At 48.8% G+C, this 25,718-nt stretch overlaps 1 long non-coding RNA gene and 1 pseudogene across 3 annotated transcripts; one reads left to right on the top strand and one right to left on the bottom strand.

The window, feature by feature from the left end:
• Nucleotides 1-424: 424 nt before the first annotated feature.
• On the bottom strand, nt 425-21,066 carry LOC132484424 (uncharacterized). Of its 3 annotated transcripts, none has more exons than XR_009531186.1 (3): nt 17,392-21,066; nt 9,488-9,633; nt 425-502 (listed from the first exon to the last, which is right to left on the bottom strand). It is a non-coding gene; the product is annotated as an uncharacterized LOC132484424 (long non-coding RNA). The 3 variants fall into 3 exon arrangements; XR_009531188.1 differs by having other exon boundaries at nt 17,410-21,066; XR_009531187.1 differs by lacking the exon at nt 17,392-21,066 and adding an exon at nt 15,696-16,926.
• A 59-nt stretch (nt 21,067-21,125) lies between these two features.
• LOC132476255 (NUT family member 2F-like) lies at nt 21,126-23,359 on the top strand (annotated as a pseudogene).
• Nucleotides 23,360-25,718: the final 2,359 nt, after the last annotated feature.

Below are 25,718 nucleotides of genomic sequence, written 5' to 3'. Positions count from 1 at the left end.
ACAGCAAGCTGCACAGGCAGTTCTTCCAACTGCCCACCCTCCCCCCATGCCGCCATCATATTCACCACCTCCTGTTTCCCCTACCCACGGGGATCAAATAGAAGTTTCTGTGTTAACCTCCAGAGCACAGGAGCCTGATTTAGTATCACCATCTAAGACTCCACAGGCCACCCAATTTGAACCGGGAGCCACATCCACAGCAGGGCAAGTTCCCTTGTGCGGACATCCTATAAGAGGCCAGGGGACTCCCTTGGACTTGAGGCCTCCGATTCTAATTGCCCCACAGGAGCCCCAGGGAACTTTGACAGTGGGGAACGAGTTGATTGACTCTCCAATAGATACCACTCCCCAAACCCTCCCTGTTTATCTTAAGAGGCTTGTAAATATTAAACAAAGGGGAAACCAAGTCATCCTAGGAAAAACTTGCCTGTATCTTTGAGATGCAAATGTCCTTTCTGGTCTTCTCAGGAACTCTCATCTCTGCCATCTTTTTAAAATGCACCTTTTTGAAAGACGGTAAAGTAATTTAGAAACTGACTTATCAAGGATAAATAAAAAACCTAAGTGTCTTTTCTGTAAAAATTCAGCCATCTAGACAAGTGAGTTTGACTTGTTCCATCTGCCAGAAACCTAATTTGAATCCAACCTCTTTTTGTAAACTGGTGGGCTTCACATGGCTGTACCTGACTCTGCTGAAATTCTGAAATGACAACCATGACGTCTCTGTATGTTTGTGTCCTTGTATGTGTCTTTGTCTTTGGATAACATTGCTGAGGTTGATTTGTGGATGAGCTCTATTTAATTGGCTTAAAGAAAAGTATGCACTTGCACACCAAACTATTCTAAATACAAGAGAAACTGAGCTAAATGAGCTTCAGGTTCATGTGAACTGGGAAATATTCAATATTAATTAAGACCTGGTATTAACGTTCATTTGTTGATCTAATTAATATAGACATACTGTCAGAGTCATCAACATTAAGTACAATACTTTTATTGTGCCTAGCTTTAGTATAAGCTAAATAAAATCTTGTTATATTTGTTGCAAATTTGTCAGCAAGGAAATAACTTGATGTGAAGAAACTTTTAAGGAAAGAAAATGCAAATGAGATAAGAGCTTTAGGTGAACTTTTAAAAATACTTATCTTTTAGGAAGATCTATCTAAAATTAATCTCTCCAGATATCTGACCACTTGAAAGTCAGAATTGTGCTAAAGTAAGTGGCAGAACGTTTATGGAAAGTGGACCCTGAAAAAAAGAGTTCTGTATGTGGTCAGGACTAAGTTTAAAATAAGTTTAATTGAGTAAATACATTTTAAAAGTAAGCTGGTGCACAACTTCAATTTCGCTTTTCTCTCTGTTAAGAAGACAAGGTTTCTTAAGATTTTAGACTGCCTTTGATACCAGATTTTAAGTTTTTCTACCTTTTAAGAGATCTGTTCTGTACTTGCCTTTGAAATCTTTTATTGTTACTTTGGCTAAGTGAATAACTATTGTTTCACAGTGACATGTGACCCTATCTGACTGTTTTAAACTCTTTTCTTATTTTTTGACAAAACTTCCCAAATCAAATTATAATGAAGTTCCTTTGACCTCTAGCTAACTTTGGGGTGCTTCAAAGGGCCCCTGAAACACCCCAAAGAGAGATATTAACTAATTAGGTTGAATTACACGGGAAGTGTTGTCAAGTAAGCAATAAATCTTCTTAGGTTCTATTGTATGCCAAATGACACAGGTATTCTACAGATTATATGGAGTTCCTAAAATTTGGTATGTCCTGGTAAAATGTTACCAGTCAGAATTCTCTTTATTATCTGAAAGTGTTGCATGTCACCGCAGTAACCACGTTACTTTGTCAGTTGCACTGTCATCAGATTTAAACGTGCCTTCTTAAGTCTTTCGCCATTGTACACAGGTATGGTTTCACTCTGATGCCTTTGCAAAAATGCTTCCTCTTCAAGAAGATTTATAGAAAGGACCTTTGGATAAATACAAGTTTCTGATTTTCAAACCATAAAGGTGAACTGGGTAAGAACTTGAAGAATTCTAATGGGAAACCTGATGGCTTCATAAAGCTGTTAACAAAAACGGTTAGTTGCACATGCCTGGGTAAAAGGGTTATAATTACGGTTATAATTTTGGTTATAATTTTTATGGTTTCTATCTGAAAAATGACTGTTTTAAATCTGTGTTTTCCAGGTGTAAGCAAAACGCTCTCCTTAAACTAATTATGACTTACAGTAACTTGTTAAATTATACCCTTGTAAGCAGAATTGAAACATTTATCTTTTTCTCTCTACATGGGTGGTCCTGCCAGTAGCATATGCTTGTCTCGAAGATTAAGCCATGCATGTCTAAGTACGCACTGCTGGTACACTGAAACAGCGGATGGCTCACTAAATCAGTTATGGTACCTCTGGTCGCTCGCTATTGCAATTGGATTACAAGTAGTTATACTGATCATTGTTCTTTGTTTCCAGATTGTTTGCTCTTTGTGTCTCCCTGCTGTACTGTGTCTTCGTTAACGGTACTAGCTGCATTACTTATATCCTGTCTACTTTATAAGATTGGTGTCTCTTACAGTCTCTTACCCAGTATGTAACCAGGCCTCCAACAATACTTCAATGGCTAAACATCTTGAGGAAATAGACCACATTTATAACATGAAATAATTGTAATAGTGTGATTCTAGGTACAAGAGAAAGCAACAAGGGAAAATGTCTCCTGGATCATAATTAGATAGAGGATCCAGAAGCTCTTTAATTATCAATAGGGCCTAATCCAAAAACTAGCACCTGGAGTGGCATAACAAGAATTCTCCCCTGACCTGGGATGAGCCTCCCAGCGCCGTGGGACAAAATTTGATCCTGAAATGTCTCCCAAATATTGGTCAAAATCCTGACCAAGGGTTTCCCCGGTGGCGCAGTGGTTGAGAGTCCGCCTGCCGATGCAGTGGACACGGGTTCGTGCCCCGGTCCGGGAGGATCCCGCATGCTGTGGAGTGGCTGGGCCCGTGAGCCATGGCTGCTGGGCCTGCGCGTCTGGAGCCTGTGCTCCGCGGCGGGGGAGGCCGCAGCAGAGAGAGGCCCGCGTACAGCAAAAAGAAAAAAAAAAAAAGAAAGAAAGAAAAAAAAAATCCTGACCAAGAGGAGAGGATCTGAGAAATGGAATACTTCCTCACACATCAGTCATTAGCGACTACAGCCCCCCAGTGTGAGCCGGTGAGCCCTGACGAAACTCAGGATATGAGAATGTAGGACACAGGCCCCGGATAGCTGAGGTACATATCAAATGAATGATTTCAGTGAACCCAGATTCTTCCATCTTCCCGTCCATAGAAAAGTGCTAAATTCCTTAACTTGAGATGCTGCCTCCCAGGCTTGAAGCCCTCAAAATTCCCATCAAAGCGATCATAACTCTCAACTTTTAGGCTGAGAATATTTTTTTAAGGTTACAGGTGTAAAGGAGACACTTTCCACAGAGGAACAAAAAAAACAAAAACCCAACGTTTGGAACATTGGCACCAATGGTGGACACTCCCGGAAAGATCCATCTGACGAAGCAATTAGAAGGGCCGTCACCCCCTTTTATCCACAAGACTGTGGGATGGACATTGACAGTAGGGAATTGTAACAGGGAAGAGCCAAATCGGACTCCACATGGGATCTGTTCCTTTTACTTTAACCTTTGCCTTCCGCTGCTTTTGTTCACTAAAAGGATACTGTCTGTACCTGTACATAATGGCCTGCCTCGGGGAACCCTGTCGCTCTGTCTGAATGTTAAACCAAAGTGCCTTTGTTCAGGGAAACATATGGACTCCTTCCACCTGTGGGTGGCTACAATTAAGAAGAAACTAACACATCTCCTCCCCGAGGCTGGCCATTCCAGGGGCTATTCACAAAACCTATGGCCTTCTTACTTTACCTCCTCATCTCCTCCCCGTCTCTGTATTATAAAAGAAACGGGCACCCAAACCCCGATAAGATGGTTATTTTGAGACTTTACTCTGCCATCTTGTCGGTCTGCTGGCTTTCCGAATAAAGTCATATTCCTTGCCTCAACACCTCATCTCCGATTTATGGCCTGTCGTGCGGCAAGCAGAGCAAGCTTGGACTTGGTAACATCTTTACTCAGGACACGGTATCACAAAATGGGACACTGTTTTCTGTTTGTTTGTTTTGTTTTTGTTTTGGGCCGCGCCATGTGGCTCGTGGGATCTTAGTTCCTCGACCAGAGATCCAACCCGCGCTCCCTGCAGTGGAAGCTCGGAGTCCTAACCAATGGACTTCCAGGGAATTCCCATGGGACACTGTTACCTGGCAGTCACGGCCCTCACCTTTGTGAAACAGAGGTAGTAGTGTAGCAGGATTGAGAACGTTGTAACGTTTAAAGATTAGGTGGTGAAAGCAGGATTTCACAGGAAGTTCATCTAGTGATACTTGCAGAGAAATGTTGTCAATTCAGCGTTAAGAAGACTGTGGACACTGTGAGGAGTTTGCAAATAAACTTCATTTTCTAGAGTCAAATCTGCCAAGGCTGCCACTAAATTTGCAGTTGTGGCTATAACCTTAAGACAACCGAGACAGGCAAAAGCAACTGAATCAAGTTGTATGCTATAACAGGCAATAGGTCTATGTTTACTACCATGCTCACACAGTTCTGCGCGGCCTGATTATGCCTTTCATGCACAAATAAAGTAAAAGGTTCTGAATAACCTAAAGTTAATCTATTAAGTAGAGATCTCTTTTCGCACTTAAAAGGGCTAATATACTTTGCCTCCAGTGGAGATCTCACCTTAAAGTATCCAGATCGGGCTTCCCTGGTGGCGCAGTGGTTGACAGTTCACCTGCCGATGCAGGGGACACGGGTTCGTGCCCGGGTCCGGGAGGGTCCCACATGCCGCAGAGTGGCTGGGCCCGTGAGCCATGGCCGCTGAGCCTGCGTGTCTGGAGCCTGTGCTCCGCAACGGGAGAGGCCACAACAGTGAGAGGCGCGCGTACCGCAGGAAAAAAAAAAAAAAAAAAAAAAAGTTTCCGGATCAACCTGAACCTGATCATTTGGGTAACCCTAAGGCAGGCAGCTCTTGCAGTGCTTGTTTTAGCCTTATAAAAACCTGCTTATGTTTATCTTCCCAAGCAAAGGGTTCAGGAACTAAATCTTTAATAAGTTCATAGAGTGGAAGAGGTAACAGAAAAATTTGGAACCCAGAGCTTGCAATAACCAGCTAAACCTAGAAATCCACAATGCTAGCACTTAGTTGTGAGTCTAGGAAGTTCCTGTATCAGCCTAATTCTCTCTGGAGATAGCTGAATTCCTTCAGTGCTTAGATTACGTCCTAGGTAATGAACAGCGTCTACGGATAACTGTAATTTTTCCTTTGTGTTCTTTCTCAGCTAACTGTTGCAGCAAATAAATGGAATCTTTTATGAAAGCCTTATGGAATCTTTACAGTAGCTGAGTACAGCAGGAGGTTATCTCCATATGGTAAAAAGGCTGATTTCTCAGGGAACTAGAGGGTACTTAAATCTTGGTGAAGTACTTGGGAGGAAAAAAGAAGGGGTCCCAGTGAACCCTTGAGGCATAAAAGTGCAGGTATACTGTTGATTGTTCCAAGTAAAGGCATGTAGATATTGGCTGTTGGGCCTCCGGGATGCTGAAGAAAGGTGAACAAAGGTCTCCAACAGTAAACCATTGCAAGGCAGTTGAAGCTTGTGACAGAACGGTGGCTAGGTTTGGAACAACAGGAAAACAGGGAAAAACTATTTTTATTAACAGCTCCCAAGTCCTGGACAAATCGCCATCCTGCCAGGTTTCCAACCAGGCAAGATTGGCATGCTGCAGGGACGAGTACAGGAATGATTACCTCCTGGGCAATTAAGTCTTCTACAATAGCTATGAGACCTTGTATGACCGCAGGCTTTAATAGCTGTTGAGGAAACCTAGGGAGAGGTTTAGCTACATCTATCTGAATCTTTATAGGTTTGCATTTTTTTATTCTTCTGATGTTAACACTGTCAGAAGTAGCCCCCCAAATTGCAGGCATCTCCATCCAATTAGGGAACTTTTGTTGAACTTCCGCTTTTATGTCCAGGACAGATTGTAAGGAACATAAATGATCAGGTTCAGGCTGATCAGGAAATTTTAAGGTGAGATCTCCACTGGAGGCAAAATGTACCGACCCTTTTAAGTTAGAAAAGAGATCTCTACCGAATAGATTAACTGGGGCTATATTGCATAGCAAAAAGGAATCTTGGTTGAGATAAAAATTCTCTCTGAACTGTATTAGGTACTCCCACTATGGAAACATCCTCTTTACTCAGAGGGACCTGTTGTTCTTTGAGGGTGGGATTTAGAGTAGAAAGCACAGCTCTGGATAGGGCTAGGGGTAGGGTGTTAAAGGGTTAGGTAATTATGTTTACAGTTAGGGTTAGAGTTTAATGTAGATTTCAAAGTAAAATATGAGAGTGGGGTTTAAAGTAGAAAGCATAGCTCCAGTATCAACTAAAATTTGGCAGTTTTTCATTATATTTTCCTCTGGGCTGTTTAAGGTCATTGCTGGTAATAGTTGACCAGAGAACCTCTGGAGTTCTGCCAACTAGGGGAGAGGGTCATGGGGGGCCCTCCCTTTGAGACAGATATGAGAGCATTTGTGAAGAGTTTGCATAGGACCTTTGAGGACACCTCTTTTTCCAGTGTCCTCACTGATTACAAATGAAACATCAACTTTGGGTCATCGAATTGATCATGGACCCCTAGGAGGTTGTAATGGGGGAGGCCCAGGTGTTATTTTGTGTCTCTTGCCTTAGAGCTATTGTAACTGTAAGGCTATGAGCTTGGTGGATTTCTGTTTGTGATCTTACTCCAGGGTCCTTTCAAAATGCTCCGCTATAGTCACGAGTTCAGTGAGGCCTAGAGCCTCCCACCCTCTTTTCTGCCCTTTTATCAATCCACTAATCTCAGAAGATAATCCATTTACAAAGAGGGCAGTTAAAGCAGGCTGAGTGGCCTTTTTATTCCTTGGAACACCAACTGCTGTAAAAAGAGAGCTGCCAAACTGGCTCTAAAGTCTTCCACAGATTCACCCCTCTTTTGTTTGTACGAGTGAATAATAGATCAATCATTATTAGGCCAATTAATAATAGACCAAGTGTGAGCAGGGAAGATTTTAGGAATACCTTATAAAAGGTTAGTTGTTATTCTGCAAGCCTTTTTAGGTTGAGGATCTTGAATATCATCCTAGGGATTATGTCATTTTGCTTCCCACATCCATTCTGGGATTTCACCCAGTCCTACCAACATGTGTACAAGCGGATAAAGATCTAGCAGTTTGGGGACATACGCCCTGACAGTGACTCTAAATTCTTCAAAAAATGTTGGGGGTTCCTCCCTAGGTTTAGAGAGTTCTTTAACTACAGTTCTCAGTTCAATCTTTGACCAAGAGGTAAAGGACACCTGAGGGGGCTCACCTGCAACCTCAGGTAGTTTTACTTTAAATGGCAATTGTTAAATATTCTCTTTGGAATAGAAAAGTATTTCAGACAGAAAATGAGTAAAACAAGAGTACTCAGGTGAAAAAGGAAAGGGGGGGACAGTAGGAGTTAAATCTGCAGTCACATCCGTCCAGTGGTCTTTTGTTTCAGGTACCTTTTGTCTCTTTAATTTTGCATTAGCTTTTTGTTCTAAGTCTCTAAACGAAGCTATTTTGGAATCTTGAAACCTTCTGTAAACTTTTACATACCGAGTAAAGCAGGCATCTCATTCTCCCTGTGCAATCTGTGAACCCTTGCTCTCTAGTGTTTTCCTTAAATGAACAATCTTGTCTAACTGGAACATGCCCCACAATGACCACTGTAATTCTAGATCAATATTAGTATAATTTTGTCATCTTTCTAAATATCTACAACCTCCAGGACCATAGTTCTTAAATATAAAATAAGCAGGTGTGCCAGAAGCTGGCATTCTCAACTCTTTGGCGATAAAAGATCTCATTTCCTTAGCTTTGTCAACCCAAAAGAACACACAAGAAAACTGCGCCTTAATATATCAGCAGTAACAAAGAGATGTTACTATGTCCTGGACAAAAGAAGGCCTGGTATGCACCACCACCAATTCCCAGGGATCCTTGGACTGAGGACAAAGATCCAACCGGCAAAACCCAAGGAAGGGGGACTGCAAACTGATTCCAAACAAAATGGAGAACTATAGCCGCCACCAACAGCTCCAAGCATGGAAACTGGGGGCTGATTCCAAACAGATGGGCGAGTGCAGACTACACTGTCAGCAGTGCGCAGTGTGGAATCCGGGGAACAAATTAGGGGCTGTGGTTTACCACTCAAAAATACACTGGCAATCACCAAGAGATGTTACTGTGTCCTGGGAATTTCCATCTGAAAGGCTAGGGGTTTGGCCTCAGGGAGAATCCTCTACCAGCCAAACTGACCTGCCCTGTAAAGGAAAGCCAATTAGATTGGGAGCACAAACGCAAAGAGAATGGAGCTCAAACCAAGAGGAGCTTACCAACAACCTTCAGGAATGGCCAGAAAGACAGTGAACTCTAAGGAGTTGTGGGCACCACACCTGTTTCTCCTTGTCCCAAATGTTATCAGAAATTTGCTTCAGATCCCATCACTGCCACCAATATATTTACCTTTTTCTTTTTAAAAAGATAAGCATTTAATCATAAAATCATCTTGTTAGCAGTAGCAATCATAAGAGTGGATTTTAGAAAAGTGCACACACATATTTTTATACAGAACATTTCTGGAGGGATACATATTAAACTGTTAGTGGCCACCTCTGCATGCCACCAATGTATTAAAAAACAAAATTTAACTGAGTAAATTGGAAGATTTACTTTGAATTTTGAATAAATTGGCTTTATTAAACCATTCATGAATCAGGCAGCATCTCATCTGATAGAAAGGGAGATACTCCAACGGGTTACACAACATGGAAGGCTTTCTTTTTTTTTGGCCATGCCACATGGCATGTGGAAATCTTAGTTCCCCGACCAGGGATCGAACCCATGCCCCGTGCATTGGAAGCGTGGAGTCTTAGCTGCTGGACCACCAGGGAAGTCCCAGAAGGCTTGTATAGTAAGGAGGGTGGGACAAGGAAAGAAAGTCATCATCAAGGGAAAAAATGAAAGTTCACTGGAGGAAAGTAAAACTTCAGGTGACAATGGCGTCTCATTGGCTAAACTGCGGAATTTTCTATTAGCTATTTCTATTTTCTATATCTTGTTGCTGGCCAGGAAGGAAGTCTTCCCTCCTCCAGCTGGGGTAGTAAAGGGGTTGCACTTCCTCTTTGGGGTCAGTAAATGACCTCTTCCTGTGGGGGTAATTGATGATGAGGGACACGGCATGAGAGCTCCCTCTATGGGCCTTCCAGTCTCCAATTCTAGTGGAGGCTTCCTTTTGTTAACATTCACAGCATGTTTTATTGGCAGGAGGAGTCACAATGAGAGAGAAAAGGCCACAAGACTCACCATAAAGAAGGCGCAGAAATGCTTGGGTGGCTCCAAGGGAGGCACAAGGTGGCTGTGGGGTCAGCTGGTGGCTACAGTGATCACATGGTTCCCTCTGATGGGTTTGCAGCTTGATGTAGAATAGTGAATAAAAGGGTCAGTTCATCCTATCAGAGAAACATGAAACTGAGATAAGCTTCCCACTGCTAGAAGCATCTTGAGCCTTCAGAAAAGAACAGAGAACATGTCTAAAGGGTTTGGGAACATCAGAGCCATATCTCCTCAGAGTGGGACGCCCCAGGCTCTCCAGGTCTCAGTCCCCAACTCTCCCTCAGTGACAAAGCCTCCCTACCTCTGTCCTTGTAAGCTCAGTGATCCCTAGAGGTCCTGCCTATCCGTGAGGTCTTAGGTTTCCATGAGACAGGTTGGTTGAGACCTAGTGATACAGTTGACCAGCCTGATACGCAACAGTTCCCACCACCCTGGGGCAGTTGGGCTCAGGGACACATGGCTCTGGACCCCATGTGGAGGGTGTCCTTGTACGTCAGCTGTGCCACAGAAGAGCCAGTAACGCCTGTAGCTGTCCAACTGATTCTCAGGGGGTTTTCCTGGGAGAGCCCTTGGTCATCTGACCTCCTAGCCAGGAAGCCCCATGACTTTCTGATTGCTGCCTGTCACGCCAACAACACACCTGTGAAGGTTCTGCTCTGCATGGCCATCTGTCCACCAGGCCCCTCCTTCTAGGGACCCAGATGCTAGGACCACACAAATGCTGAAGGAGTGTCCACCTGACTAAGGTACAGACACCCCTGTATCCATATGCATGATTTCTACTGGGAATCAACAACATTTCTGGGGATTCTCTGGCCCTAAAGAACAGACCAACCTGATAGGAGCAATGCAATGATTCACAATTACCAGGGTCAATGCACATATACAAAGGCCCATAGCCCCAGATGCCCCACTCACAATTCACATAAGTGTCCCATACATACCCACCGATGCCCAAATATTCTTGCTTCATACATACATACATCCAAACATGCATATCAGTGGTACGCTGGCAAGTGATTGATAAAAAGCTCTCCGAGAAAGGCGGGAAAGACTTCACTTATGGTATCTACATGGTATAAATATTCCCAGCATGACCAATTTCAAGCTACCCACCTGACATCACTAAACACAGAGCTGGGAAGAGATATGCACCATTGACTCTCCCAAGATACTATGAACCAGTTCCAGCACATCCCATACCTTTTCCTGTGAATATGTGCACAGAATCCACTTACACCCCAAGTAGAACCCTCAACTCCCACCACAGATATATAACCAAAAAGATACCAGATATACATATGTGTTTGTACATATACATACATATATATATATATATATATCCTGAACACACACGTGCATTTCTACCCTCACCCTGAATAAATACACAAACAGACCACCTCTTACTACCTAAATTTTTACAGATGAAACCTTACTCACCCTGAATATTCACATTCCACTCTTACAACTATATATACACACACAACATGGGCCTGAAAACAAACATGTGCAACCAATATGCCATCCAGATGTACACACTGAGTACCTAAACACACAGGCTCACCAAGTACACAACTGTCTCATGTGCAACCCAAAAAAAGACCCATATGCAATCCCACAGCCCTAAAATACATATACTCCAGGATTCCTGCACACACACATAACCTACACAGTCTACTTGTTTCCAAACACACAAACTAAACTCCCACATCTCGCAGAATACATACCCAAAAAGCCCCAGGATCTCAAAAACACACACAGACACAAATAACCTATACTTATCAAATACAGCTGACCCTTGAACAACTTGGGGGTTAGGGCGCCAACCCTCCATGCAGTGGCTCTGCATCCATGGATCCTGTAGTAGTCCTGTAGTATTTACTGAAAAAGAAATCCACTATAAGTGGACCCGTGTGGTTCAAACCCGTGTTGTTCAAGGGTCAACTGTACATATAAGTCCACCTCACTAATACTGAGAACACACATACAAGCAACACCACTAAATTCTTCAGGCATTACATTTTGAAATAGACACATAGAGGACTCTAATCCTCCTGATACACTCACAAATCACAAATACACACACCCACAAACTACTCATGAGTATACACCCCAAATGCTCAGACACACTCAAAACAGAAAAACACCGGCAACCTCTGCACTCTTACTAATATACATACACAATTCTCACACACCTATGGACACACACATGCAAATATTCCTAACCCCTGGTCATATGGATCCCCTCCCAAACACTATACATTATGCTACCTCTTCAGAATACAAGCTCCCCACCACTACCCCAACATATAAACTGTATATGTGTGTGTGTATATATATATTTCTACCCTCACCCTGAATATATAGACAGACCACCTCTTACTCCTACCAAACACATGTATAAACACCCTAGCGTTCTCCAAAGAAATACACTTTGAATACTCCTAACAACTCCATACCTTATGATCAAACTTTGATAATGCATGCACCTGATGATGGACACGCACACGGCTTAGAATACACAAGTAAGATACATGGAAATATCTCCAGCAAACCATTTATGAAACAACTTCCATATATCAAATTATCCCTAGCTATCAGGAGCCAGCTCACACATATGCAAGTACTAACAAATACCCGTATCACATATTTCTAATACATATAAATGCAATTGTCCATCTTCCCTGTAGAAACCTAGAACCCCCACCTCTCTATCAGATACACATATACTCACTTCCCAAAATACATAAGCCTAAGAGGCTCCTACTGAAAATTACAAATGCACAGCCTCAGCAAATATTCCTCCAAGTGGCCATGCCCCTTGAACACACACACAAACTCATTTAACACACAACTCTCCACAAGTCCCAAATAGAACCACAATTACCCAGTACACTACAAATAGGCAATAATGTCACCCTATACGCCCTTTGTTCCAAATACACACACAGTACCACACTACTGGCGTATACATAACCCCACATTCCCAACCTCTCACACAGAATTAACTCTGCCATCTTGCAGAATACAGGATCATACAAACACAACATACCTACACATTCAACATCCACCAGCCCCATAAAAGAGTCACAGACTTGCCCTCTACACATCCAAATATACATAGACAGCTCCTGAAAATGCACACCCACAAACACCCCATAACCATACAACATGCCCTGAATACACAAATGATCAGCCTACATTCCCCAAATATACAAAATAAACAGACTGGACACCCAAAGTCATATACACCATTACTTTTCCTGACATTGCCCTTATGCATATGCAGATAATCCTTCCAAATCCACCATGAGACACACACAAATCCCCAAATTCATGGGTGAAAAAAACACATGTAAACATATTCCCCAAACACCAAATTACAAACACCTAACCACCAACTCCTTGAGTATGCCTGCGTCACATCTCAACACCCTCCAAATACAACACTCACTCTTACACACTTTCACAAAAACACAGGCATGACCTCCCTTCAAACACAAATATCCACGGACAAAACCAACCCACATATTTGACTACATATCAGATTCCCACCAACCAATTAAATATGTACAGACCCCATCTATGCTTGCAAATCAATCATGATTTGACACCAGACTACAAATACATGTTTATTACCACATTCAGCAAAGTTGCTCGCATCACTGACAAAAGAATGCACTTTGAACATAAGTGTTGACTGATGTTTTTATGATAAGAAGGAAGACACTAGTGAAACGATGAGTGTGTTCCTTCCATCTTCACTCATTTTCCAATCACCTGAGCTACACCTTCGGAACCAGATGAGGGTTTTCAACTCGCAAGAACTTCCCTCTAGCTTTTGTACTCTTCACAACGCGCAGACTAGAACGGCACCTGTTTAATAGCTCGCACACGCTATTTACCCCCCACTGTAGGCCCCGCAATCACTGAACCCTTCATGCAGCCGGCTCCCCAGTGGTGTCAATAATCCTGGGGTAAACATCTCAAGGGAATCGAGCTCTATGGGGGCGTGAATCCACATTGTGGGGAGTCTCCTTACAGGGACAAGGGCACAAATAACCCACAGGGTGAACAACAGCGCAGAGCGGTGACACCTGAGGGGTGAAAAGTCCCCGTACCCCTTACCTCAGGATTCCTAGAATTGACTCTAGAGGCCGCCATGACACGCCCCTCCCCCGCCGGACAGCCATTGGGGCCCCACCCTCCGTGCTCGCGCATGCGCTCCTGTCTTCCGGAGCAAACTACCCCAACAGACGCCGGGAGCCATTGGAGGACGGCGGTCCGCTTGCCCGAGAGACCCGCCCCAGTGGGCGTGCGCAGGCATGCGCGGGCGTGCAGGCGCGGGGTGCGCGGGCCTCGGAGGTCTCTGCAGGAGAGGAGAGAAATGGAGGTTCGGGCACGCTGCGGAACTTCTCTGGCCACGCTCCTCGCCGGGAACCTTCGTGACGGTCTCTTCTTAAGACCAGCTCTTGTGAAATGTGCACTCGTGAGTTTTATATTGCACTCGTGAAACCCATGCACTTAGCTACAAAGAGTTCTGGAGAGCTCCGCTGTAAGCACAGTAGCCTCAAATTGGGGCAAGTACTTTCATGCCTTTTGGACTGCAGTTCCTTGGTTCTTGTTAATGCCTTTCAAAAAACAGTAGGTCCTTTTTCCTAGCACACCTGAAGTTTCCGTTAAAGAACAATGCTAGCAAAGAATTTCAGACCTGGGAAACACTCTTAAGATACTGTCTCCTGACTCCGTTCCTAGAGTTTTTCCAACGCATTTACTCTACTGCAATATTTTTTCTCAGTGTTCACAGGTGTTTCCTTTGTACGGTTTTGGGTTTTTTTTTTTTTTTAATAATTTTGAGAAAGAGTTGACAATCTGGGCCAATTTCAACAGGTAGTATGGGAACAATTTGACTTTCCCTCCCTCCTTTTTTATAATATCTTGCAGAATTTCAGTTGACAATAAAAAAACAACAACAACAAAAATAGTAGCGGGATCAACTTACTGACCTGACTTTGTAATACTTCCCAAAGAAACTTCAATCATCAGATCCGCTTTCTGGTCAAATGCAAGATTAGAGCATTTCTCACTCAACAGGATGCCTCTGAAGACCCCTCACCTGTAACAGCACTAAGCGCCTCCAAGTGCAGACTTGAAAACTCCACAAGACACAAACATGGTATCTCTTCGTTTCTTTAATGTTTCGTGATTGAGTGGAAATGAACTGTCTTCTAAGTTTTGTGATGCATGTCCAGAGATGTTTTTTGTCAGTAGTCAATGCCCGCCCCCAAATTCTGTGCAGGAATAGTCAGAGATCATGATCCAAAGGACTTTTAGATACTCCCTCCTGTGACTGGTCTTCCCAAATTAGATTTGGTCTAATTTGATTATCTCTGTCTGTGGGGTGTAGGATTTTGAAGTATTACAAAAGTGATTGCAGAATTGGGACTGGCTAATTTTTGCACAGTGCAATTTTTGTATCAGTGGCCTTGAGAAGAGTCCTTCAAATACTGTATCAGAATTATGAGTGAGAATCTTGTAAATAATTGGTTGAATGACTGAACAAAGGGAGGAAGCAACAAGGAAGCCTGCCTTTCTCGAGTGCCTGGGTACAATATTTTGCCTCACCATTCCTCTAGTATGAAGTTATTGGTTGCAAATCATTTAAGTTTTCCTTCATTATAAAAGCTCCAGGGCTTCCCTGGTGGCGCAGTGGTTGAGAGTCCGCCTGCCGATGCAGGGGACACGGGTTCGTGCCCCGGTCTGGGAAGATCCCACATGCCGCGGAGCGGCTGGGCCCGTGAGCCATGGCCGCTGAGCCTGCGCGTCCGGAGCCTGTGCTCCGCAACAGGAGAGGCCACAACAGTGAGAGGCCCGCGTACCGCAAAAAAAAAACCAAAACAAAAAACAAAAAACCTAGGTTGATGGATAAAGACGTGAAAGGAAAGGAAGGGGCTGTCATGGTCAACCTCGGTGCCGTGAATCAAAACAACAGTTTATAAACTGCCTAAAGAGGCACACGCCAATTGTGTTGCCACTGTGGGAGGTGGAAGGAACTTCCGGTTCTTGCCTACCTGCCAGATCCCTCGTGGAATGTCCCCCCGGCGCACGCCACCCCGACCCACGTGCCCTCTGCCCCTCCCCCACCGCAGAACGGTTCAGCCCGCATCTTCCTGTTTACTTTCAAACGTGTCCCTCGTTGACTTGGATCCCGAGCGTTTGCTGAAGCAGGTCGCTCTCTGGCTCCTGGTCTTGACTTTTCTCATTGAGGCTTCCAGGCAGCAGTAGTCCGTGCCCAAGCCTGCAGGATGGCTTCAATAGGAGGTAAGCCTATAGGCTGGGGGTGTGTTCTCAGAGACCCTGCCATCCTCACATCCTTCGGGTTCACACGTTACACTTAACTGTGGGCACATAGTTGGACTGAAGTAGAGGGAGAAGAGAGCACTGGACGCACAAAGGACATTTCACCTGGGGAGACTGGGGAGCCTGAAGAAACCTGAGACTGCCCTGGGGAGGAGGGGTCGTTGGAGGTGGATCAAGAGGAATTGCCCTGGCTATGGAGAAAGGATGGCAGCAGACAGTTTGATTCTTTCTAGAAGGGAGACAAGCCACTTTGAAACGTGTGTGTAAGGATGTGTGTGATGTCCTGGTGGTGACACAGGGAGGGTCATGAGGAAAGCCTAGAGCTGTATTGTGTTCCTGAGGCACCTGAAGCTTGCCTCACCATATCTTTCAAAGGGATTTAAACAGGAGCATACTGTATCTCAGGGGGCCGTGGGGAGAGATGGTCTTGGTGAGAAAACTATTCAATGGGGCTGTGTGTGGCCAGAGCTGCAGTGAAGTGTCCTCTCCGAGAGCTAGGCAGGGGGTTACTCTAACTGCCGCAGCCCACACCTGGTCCACTCCTCCCAGCCCAGAGCTCACTTCTCAGTTCAGGTAACTGTTGCCTTGGATTCAACAGGGGATGGGCAACCGTTACGTGTAACTTCAGGCAACAGAGGGCTCAGGTTCTGAGTTGCTCTGAATTGTTCTTCCTTTTGTGGAATGGCAGTACTTCAGACCTACTTCATCTTGTCCAGTATCTCATGGTGGACCCTCAGGCTGCCTTGAGAGGAAGAGTTTGTTCCTATTTCATGTCACTCCTTCATGGACAGGGAACAGATGTGGAGTGGGGTTGGTTCGGGTGGAATGTCTATGAAGGCTGCTTCCTCTTTTCAAGGGGGAAGGAGTGTAGCCCAGGATCAGGCAGATGATCTTCTGTGTTACTGTTAAACGTCCTATGACATCTGTTCTGGTTCGTTAGGTGCACCGTGGTGTGTACCTTGTTCTCCTGAACGGGGATGTGTTTCAGACAACTTGATCACCATGGCATCTGGCTTATGCCTGCATCTCAGATTGTCTCTCCGTTATTGGGAGCTGGAAGGGAAAGGACCACAGGCGGTCTGTACTCCCACGACCAATGTAACATGACAATTCCCTGGCCCTTGTTTAATCCTCTGCAGCCATCACTGGCTGTGAAATGACAGAATCTAAGGGACACGTGCCTACTTCTGAGACCACCCCAAGCCCCTAGGAACAGAACTCCTGACTGATGACAGTGACTCTGGGCACTGGGGAGGGGGTGGCAGGACCTGGCCCATGTTACGTATCTGCTGTGGGTTGTTCTGAGATGCAGGTGCTTTCTGGGCCAGTGTCATGGGTTTGTATCAGGATTCCATTAGAGATATTTTCCAGCATTTTGTTTTGTTTTGTGAGGCTAGGAAAGAAAGAGGGGGTTTATACTGAGCATCAGGAAAAGGAGGACTGAGGAGGAGGTGGGGCCCTAATATTTCACACAGTGCCTGTCCGCAAAGGGCCTTTGGGGGCCTAGAACTTACCTTGCAGAAGGCCCCTACCTGCTAGTACGCCGGCCGAGGGGCATTTCTCACAGAGCGGATGTCCACACAGCTCCAGGTCTTGGGAGACAGCCTGTGAGGCTTAGGTGCCAGGGTGTGCCTTAGGGAGGCTCTCCAAGTGAGTTCTTGCTGAGGCAATTTCTTCTTGGCAGGCAGGGGTCAGGGAGCTTGGTGGATGGGCGTGGGGTCACCAGTGGAATAATTCTCAACTGGAGGTCAGGGCATGAAAATCACTTGAAGATATTTGCCCGCTGCAGTTTCCCCTGTCCAAGTGTCTCTCATCTGTGATTTACACTCTGATGCCGCAGAAAGCCTCAGTCCCACTTGCCCATTCTCCTCCTCCATTCACTCCTTTCCTTTGCCTCAACAGCATCTGCAGTGCTGGGAACGGATGTCCCCATGAACCCCGGTGCCTCCTTGTCTACTTTCACGGCAGTGTCCTTTCCTCCACCCATTCCTGGCGCCCAGCACCGGCCCCCCTGGGAGCAGCACCTGCCACCTCTCATCGCCCCCGCATTCCCTCCTGGCAGCGGCCTGCTGCTGCCGGCTTTCCCCAGGATGCCTTTGGTGGCTAACGGTGGCTGTGGCCCCCGTGCCCCTGGGGCTTGCAACTTCACTGTCCGAGTCAGGTCACAAGGGAGGCCAGTGCAGGCCCCCCAGACTCCGACCTTTATCGTTCCTCAGGGCCCCCTCAACTGGAGCGCTCCAGGGGCCCTCAGCGGGAGTGCTGCATGTCCTGCACCCATATTCTTAGCCACCCCTGCGATGGAGACCATTGTGACTGCTCCAGCTGTTGGAGTTACTCAGGCTGGCAGGGGAGGCTGGACCCCAGGCTTTCCTCCTCAAGCTCCACCACCAGCTGCCCAGATGGCCCCTAACATTCGCCCGGTGAACTCTGGGCCATGGCCACACGGCACTTCCAGGGAGGGCAGCCTGGACACCAACCAGCCCTACGCCTCGCAGGAGGACTGCTCGAACCACCAGAGCGTGTACAGTAACTTCCGACGGTGGCAGCGCCTCAAGCCACTGGCCCGGAGACACCTTCCCCAGAGTCCTGATGCGGAAGCTCTTTCCTGCTTTCTCATGTGAGTGAACGCTCCGGGGGTCGTGAGCTTATCGGAGCTCTTAGATAAAGAGGAACTGGGGATGGACTCGCAGGTTAGGTTTCTAGGGATCCTGGAAGCAAGGTGTGAGGGCGATGTCCATGCCATGGGAAGGCACATTGTCGGCCATACGGGCGAGCCTGCCAGTCCCTGACATCATGACTGAAATGTGCCTTATCTCGACTGACCCCACCCCCCTGTGAGGCTAGCCAGCTTGTTCTTCCATGATTCTCAATGTCATATGGCCTGACGACTTGCAGTCAGAGAGGGTCGTGGTGTACGTTGAGGAGCCAAGGAGTGGATGCCACACTCTCCTGTGCTGCCGTCTCCTTTCATACAGGACTTGAGTGTACGTGGCCGGGGGAGGTCACTTCGGAGGAGGGGGAGGAGGGCGGGGCCCCGGAGTGTGCTTAATGCACGCCTGGACTTCGTTGTTGTGGAGAATTCCAGTAGGAACAGGGTGATGGTAGAGCTCTCCTAAGGGCGTGGGCTCTCTCCCGCTAGATTTGTGAGCCTGGCAGGCATTTCCATCCTAAACCTGCGGTCCCTCGTAAAAAGGGGACAATCACACTTCACTCAGAGGACCGTGCAGAAGACTCCTTGGGCTAATCTATGAAGTGTGAGCAGATTGCCTGGCACATGCCACGCCTCACTGATGATAGTGATTTTTATTATGAAAAGGCAGCCTTGAAGAGGAAAAGAGCTCCCCAAGGCACAGTGTCCCAGCTCTGGCCTGGGAGTGGATGGTCATCCTCGAGGGAGTGTGAGGCGGTGACAGCGGTAGCCGGGAAGGCTTGTCTCTGCCACGTCCCAGACACCTGCCTCTCACCCTCCTGTGGCTCAGTCATGCTGTGTTGAGTGATGTGTGGTCCACATTGGCGGGTGGGGTCAGGCAGGTGGGGGCTGGCCTGGGCACGGAGACTGACCCCGAGTGCTTACAGCCCAGCGCTTCGATCCCTGGCCCACCTGAAGCCGACCATGAAGCTGGAGGAGGGACTGTGCAGGGCCGTGCAGGAATGGCAGCACATTAGCAACTCTGACCGGATGATCTACTACGAGATGGCGCAAAAGTGAGTCAGCGTCCTGGGCCCAGGGGCTGCGTGGAGGGTGAGGCGAGTGGGTGAGGGCAGGGTCTGGCCGTGGGGGTGCTCATCAGAGAGGACAAAGGAGAAGGGCTGTCGCTCGGAACAGGGACCCCGCAGCCCAGAGGCCCTACAGTCCTCCAGAAACCCCTCCCTCACCTTGAGAGTTTGGGTCTTCTGTCCTTCCTCCACCAGGAGCTCTGCCCTCCCCTGACATGAAGGTCTCAGGACGGGGCAGGGTGAAGCTGTGAGTCCAGTAGGGGTCCAACTCCGGCCATATGGGCTGGGCCGGGGAAAGAGCTCCACCCGCCAGCCTGCTGCTTCCTTCATGGTGGCTGACGGCGGCCACTGACATAGATTTGGGACCCCCTCTCCTCATGAAAAGTGGCCTGAGTGGGTACCCTGGCATCCCTGAAGGGGCTGGGGAAGCCAGCTGTCGTCAGCCCAAAGGTCTCTGGCCCTTCCAGTGTTTGCTCCACGGTAATCCCCTTGGTTTAAGAAACAAAACCAAACAAACAAGCGCCTCTCAGAGGAAAGGAAGGCCTGTCCTCTAAGCTCAGCATCCACATCGTCCAGCTTGTCCTGAGCCCTGTCTCCAGGTCTATGTTCCAGGACTCTCAGTCGCAACCCAGGGTCCTGGATTCGGGCAAGGACCCCTGTGGGGAACACATGCCTGTTCCAGACTCTGGCTGTCAGCCCTTCATGTGGCTCTGGATGGGGGGCATGAGGAGGGTGCCCCCTGGGTCAGCCACGTGTCCCGTTGACCTGGTTCAATGCAGCGACCTGGCTCTATGCTGTTGAATGCTCTCCAGTGCTGGTGAGGCAGGAAGGGTCCCAGATCTTGTATCAGTTCCAGGAGCAGCTCTCTGCTGTGGACAGCACCTTGCAGGGCCTTGACAGCGCCAAGGCACATCCTCTCCCAATCCCTCATTCTTGGCTGCCTTTGTTGGGCTCCAGAACCCAGGCCATTTTCTCAGGGTGGCCTGTGCCTCCGTCACCCCCCAGGTTCACGGAATTTGAGGCCGAGGAGGAGATGCAGATTCAGCAGTTGCAGTGGATGCACTGCACGCAGGGCCTGCCTCCTCCAGCCCCACCGAAGCTGGATCCTCGGGGGCCCCCAGCCCCGAAAGTGGGCCTTCAGCCAGCCACCCAGGTTCCCACTGGAGTTGAACGCACAGGTAACAGGGGCCTAGGGTTGGCCACTGTTCCCATGTGGATCATTTTCCTTCAAGACAGGGGCACTGGTCTTTCAAGCAAAACAGCCACCGAGGCGGGGGGTGCGGGGGTGGGGTGTCAGATGCCCTTTGTCACTACGGGGTATTGACTTGGTCAATTTTGTAACTTCTCTCACACCTCCCTGTCAAAGGACTGCACACCAAGTCTGCCTAAGAAGTGGGCTTGATGGGGACACCCCTGGAAAATTGGAGGTTCCCCACTTCCTTACATGTGACTCTCTTAGATGCCCCCCTTACCTCCCCCCTCCAACTGTGCATGAGGTTTCAGGTGGCCCTGAACCCCCACACCCACATCAATGTCCCCCAACAATGCCCTCACCAGCGTGCGCTCGGTGGTCAGGAGGTGGACCGGGAGCCCCTCACCTTCCTTCCCTTCCTCCTGCTCTGCCTCAGCCTGTGCTCCCAGGATGTCCGGCCCCAGCGCCCAGCCCTCCCACCCGAAGCCACACAGGTCCCAGCGACCCCCGGAGCCCAAGGCACCCGAGGAGATTCCACCTGAGGCTGTGAGGGAGTATATGGACATCATGGAGGCGCTGGTGGGGCCCGTCCACTCAGCCACAGGCGACTCAGATGGAGAAAGGGGAGAGGACGGAAATGAGATGCAGCAGGAAGAGGACGGCACCTACTCGGACCCGGATCTCTTAAGCTACATTGACAAGCTGTGTTCCCAGGAGGACTTTGTCACCAAAGTAGGCTAGGCCTGGAGACTGGGGTCTACAAGATGCCAGGGCATGGAACACTCAGCACCCAAGATCTGGGTTCTGCTCAGGCCGTTGGGACTTAAGCTCAGCTCCTTGTTCCTGAGCCTGGTGTTAGGGGAGGTTTACGCAGATGTTTGTGTGTATATGTTTGTGTCTATCTGTGTGTATGCCTTTGTGTCTGTGTTTGTGCCTCTGTATATGTGCTCTTTTGTGTGTGACTGTGTATGTGCATGTGTGCGTGTGCGTGTGCGTGTGCGTGTGTGTGTGTGTGCTGACCATCCCTGCCTTGTGGAGGAGAGTGGGGTGGGTCTCTGCTTTTCACTTTCCCTCCTGGTCTTCTTGCCTCACAGGCCACTCCTGGCCAAGGATGCTCACAGCCTCTTCTTTCTGTTCTAGGTGGAGGCAGTCATTCACCCTGGATTCCTGGCATATTTGCTTTCCCCAGACCCACAGCTGGATCTCTTGGCCCTGGAGAAGGAGCTGGAGCAGGAGGAAGGGCTCACCCCCGAAGAAGTGAGTCAGGGGAGGGAGAGGGACACTCAGGGAGCCAGGGGACCCCACGGGAGGGGGAACCCAGGTGATCCAGGGAACAGGGGAACCCAGATGACCCAGGGGAGCCAGAGGAGGGAGGGATCCCCGGTAGAACAGGGGACACAAGAGACACCCAGGAAGACCAGGGCACGGAGGGACCCCAGTGAACAGGGGAGAGGTAGGGCCCCAGAACAGGAGGGCCACATAGCACTGTCCATCCCTCCCCTGCCTGGGACGCCTGGCATGGGGAAGGGCCCGTTTTGGGGTGGGTGCAGTGCAGGGTGAAAGGAAGGAGAGGATGGGCATCCGGGAGGGGTGGGAAAGACACAAAGCTGGGAATCAGGTGCAGGAGGATGGCAGGACTGCCACAGTGTCTGTATTTGGATTCGAGTCCTGGGGTCGCCCGTCCCCTCCTCCCCCCCAGGGCCATTGTCCCACTGCCCAGTGCTCCTCCTCTCACACGTGTGTGTGGAGTCGTCACTGTCTTCCTCCCTCCTACCAGCTGGTGCAGAAACGACTCCTGGCCTTGAAAGAGGACGACGGTGTGCGGGCAGCCCCGAGTCAACAGTGCACCCGGAATGCGCTCAGGTCCTTCTGAGTCTGACCCCAGCCAAGGTGCCCACAGGCACGACCAAGACCCCCATCTAGGGGTCAGTGATGAAGCCTGCCCACCAGAGATTGATTCTGAGGCTCTTCATAGGCTCATCCAAACAGACACTGACCTGTGTAGGCCCAAAGTCTTTGTTCCCTGTCGAGGACATCAGGAGGTCTCTCCATTCCGGGCCGGACGGCCCTCCCCTCCCCAGGATCAAAGGCGCACTGGCCCTCTCCTGGGACCCAGGGATGCATCTCTTCTCAGAGAGGCCTCTCCTGTTCGGGAGGCCCGAGGGCCCAGGGACGGGTCCAGTGAGGACGAGGAGGAGCTCTCCAGCCTGGCCTTCCTCTCTGGCTCTCTGCAGAGCCTGCTGCCTTTCTGGCTGTCCCAGAGTCCTGTGCATGCCTCAGGCCTGGCCTCCCCTGGAGGTTGGGGGGCCCAGAGTGCTCCTTAGGCCCCCTCCTCTCAGAGAAGAGGCCTCAGCCCAGCTCCACCAGCCGCTCCCAAGTCGAGGAAGTGGGCTCTGTGTGGACGCCCAGCCGCTGCTGAGAAGCTGCCCATCCCCGGGGCTGGCCTCGGCGTCTCTGGGAGGCCAGCCTTGGCTCTGGGGCTGGCTCACCCCTCACAGACCAGAAAGAGAAAACGTGACCCGTTTGTCACAGAGAAGCGTGGGTGGAGGAAGAAGCAGCACTGCAGCCAGTAGGGAACAGCTGGGCCAGCCCTCCAGGGGAGCCTAGGGCTCCTCCTCCTCCCAGTGCTGATCCTGGATGATGTGGGGGGAAGGGAGGGTGGGCAGGACCACCAGGGTGGGGAGGGGGAGCGGGATTGTGGGGGGTTAGGGAGGTGGGGGAGGTGGGTGTGGCCAGGTGTGGGTGGGAGGAGGACCTTTGGAGTGATGTATGTAAATTGTGAACAAAGATCGTTTTCGTGGGAAATGCTCTCAGGCCACTGTCATCTTGTTGGTGTTGAGCTGCTCCACAGAGAGCGATCCTGAGAGGAAGGAAGGATGAGGGAGGTCACAGGAGCTCTGGATCTACAGGTGGCCACCCCTTTCCTCCACATAGACAAGGACTCCTCAGGCTGCTCCTGGGAACGCACAGCTCTCACTTGCCCCAGGGACCCCCTCATCATGCCCTTCTCTAACGCCTGCTTGGCTAGGGCCCTTCTGGGGCACCTGTACCATCTGCTGCATCCCTGAACCTTCTGGGGAGGCAGAGCTGCTTTTGTGCCTTTCCGCCCTCTGGACACTCACCAGTTTCTAGGATGGAGCCTGGAGACAGCCCTTGTCATTATGGAGCTTCTCTCTGCTTCCCTGAAGTGGCCAGGCGACGGCGCTGGGATGACCCTCCGCTCATCCAGGGTTTCCTGTGTGGGTGGCCTGACCAGAGAGGAAAAATCTTGGCCATGGGGACAGGACTGTCTGCCTCATCGTAGCGGGAGCATCCTCTAGTCCCACTGGGATTATTGCAATGTGGAGAGTGGTGGAGGCCGCTACCTCTTAATCCTAATGAGGGTGCTACAAGGGGAATGGGTGTGGGGAAATTCATGGGGCACCCGTTAAAGGTGTGTATAAGGGAAAGGACAGTTGGGCCCCTTTGTGGAACTTGTGGGATTTCTGTGCAGCAGCATCTCGTTCAACTGAGGGAGGAGGACCCATCTGGCTGTGGCTGTGGGGACTGGCGTTAGGGGCCTACGGGTCTGCAAAGACACCCCAGAACTACTGTCCCTTCCCTTTCCACCCATGGTTGGACATGTGTGTGTATTGGTATCAACACTGGTTTGTATCCCCATAGAAAACAGATCCTCCTAACAAACTATGACCACGTTTTACAAGAACAGCTTGCTCACAGGGGCAGCAGGGGGTGGGAGAGGTGTCTGTGGCCCCAGATCTGAGTGGGAGCTGGGATCCATGCTGAGGAGTGTGGAGGCCTCAGTCACCGTCCTGTGGGTGCCGGCAGAGACTTCGAATCATCAGAGCAGGGGAAATGACCCGCTCATTAGAGTGAGAGGAGCAAACAACGAGGGGCAGGGAGTAGACCCCTGCTGTCTCCCAGAAGTGCCTCCCCTCCCAGTCTGCTTAGCCTCTGTCACAGCCTGTGCTGGCCCACCTCTGAAGCCCCTTCCTCCTAAAGCACTGAGATGCTCTGATCTTTTATGGACCTGCCCTGGGCCTCACCCCCCTTCCCTGCTGGCCAAAGGCTCTTCTCCTGCTTCTGAATTCTGATTCCTTCCCCAGGACCCAGGCAGGTGTTAGGACAACAGAGACTCCCTGAACATGACCCCTACACCACCAGCATGCAATACTGGGGCCGCAGGCTTTCACAGGTGGCCTGACTCTCTGCTGGACCCTGCAAAGAGCCTGGAGAAGAAAGGGGCTCATGTCTCTCCACCTCCACAGAATCTGTAGGTCAGCCTCACAGGTCCTTCTCTGTCCAGGTGGGCAGCACATATGTGCTCCCAGCCCTCCCTGACCCTTTGTGAAAGAAAGTTTTTGCAGCTTAGTAGTCTGATAGTAGTCAAGGTGTCTCAGGGCTTGTTCCTTTTGAAGCCCTACAGGAGAATCTGTTTCCTTTCCCTTTCTGTCTTCTAGAAGCTGCCTGCATTCCTTGGAATTAGTCCCTTCTTCCATCTTCAAAGTGCATCACTTTAATCTCTGCTTCCCTCATCACATGGTCTCTCCAACTCTGACTCTTCCTGTGGCCCTCCTATACAGCTCTTTGTGTTTATATATAGCCCACCCCAAAAATTTATGATCATCTCTTCATCTCAAGATTTTTTACTTAGTCACAGCTGCAAAGTCCATTTTTCCATACAAGGTAACATTCACATATTGTTATAGGAGGGGTTAAACACGGACGTTTTTGAGGAACCATAATTTACCCTACTAGAAGAAATCCACAAGAATACCTACCATCAGAATCCACATGAATAATAGACTATGACCAAGTGGAATTTATTCCAGGGATGCAAGCCTTGTTCAATGGTAAAAAATCATCAATGTAATCTACCATATTGAGTCTAAAGAAGAAACACATACTGTCACACCAATTAATACAGAACAG

Source organism: Mesoplodon densirostris, chromosome 2 (genome assembly GCF_025265405.1).
Source record: "Mesoplodon densirostris isolate mMesDen1 chromosome 2, mMesDen1 primary haplotype, whole genome shotgun sequence".
NCBI classification, from domain to species: domain Eukaryota; kingdom Metazoa; phylum Chordata; class Mammalia; order Artiodactyla; family Ziphiidae; genus Mesoplodon; species Mesoplodon densirostris.
The sequence above is the reverse complement of the archived record's forward strand: the minus strand, read 5'-3'. Positions and strand labels throughout refer to the sequence as shown.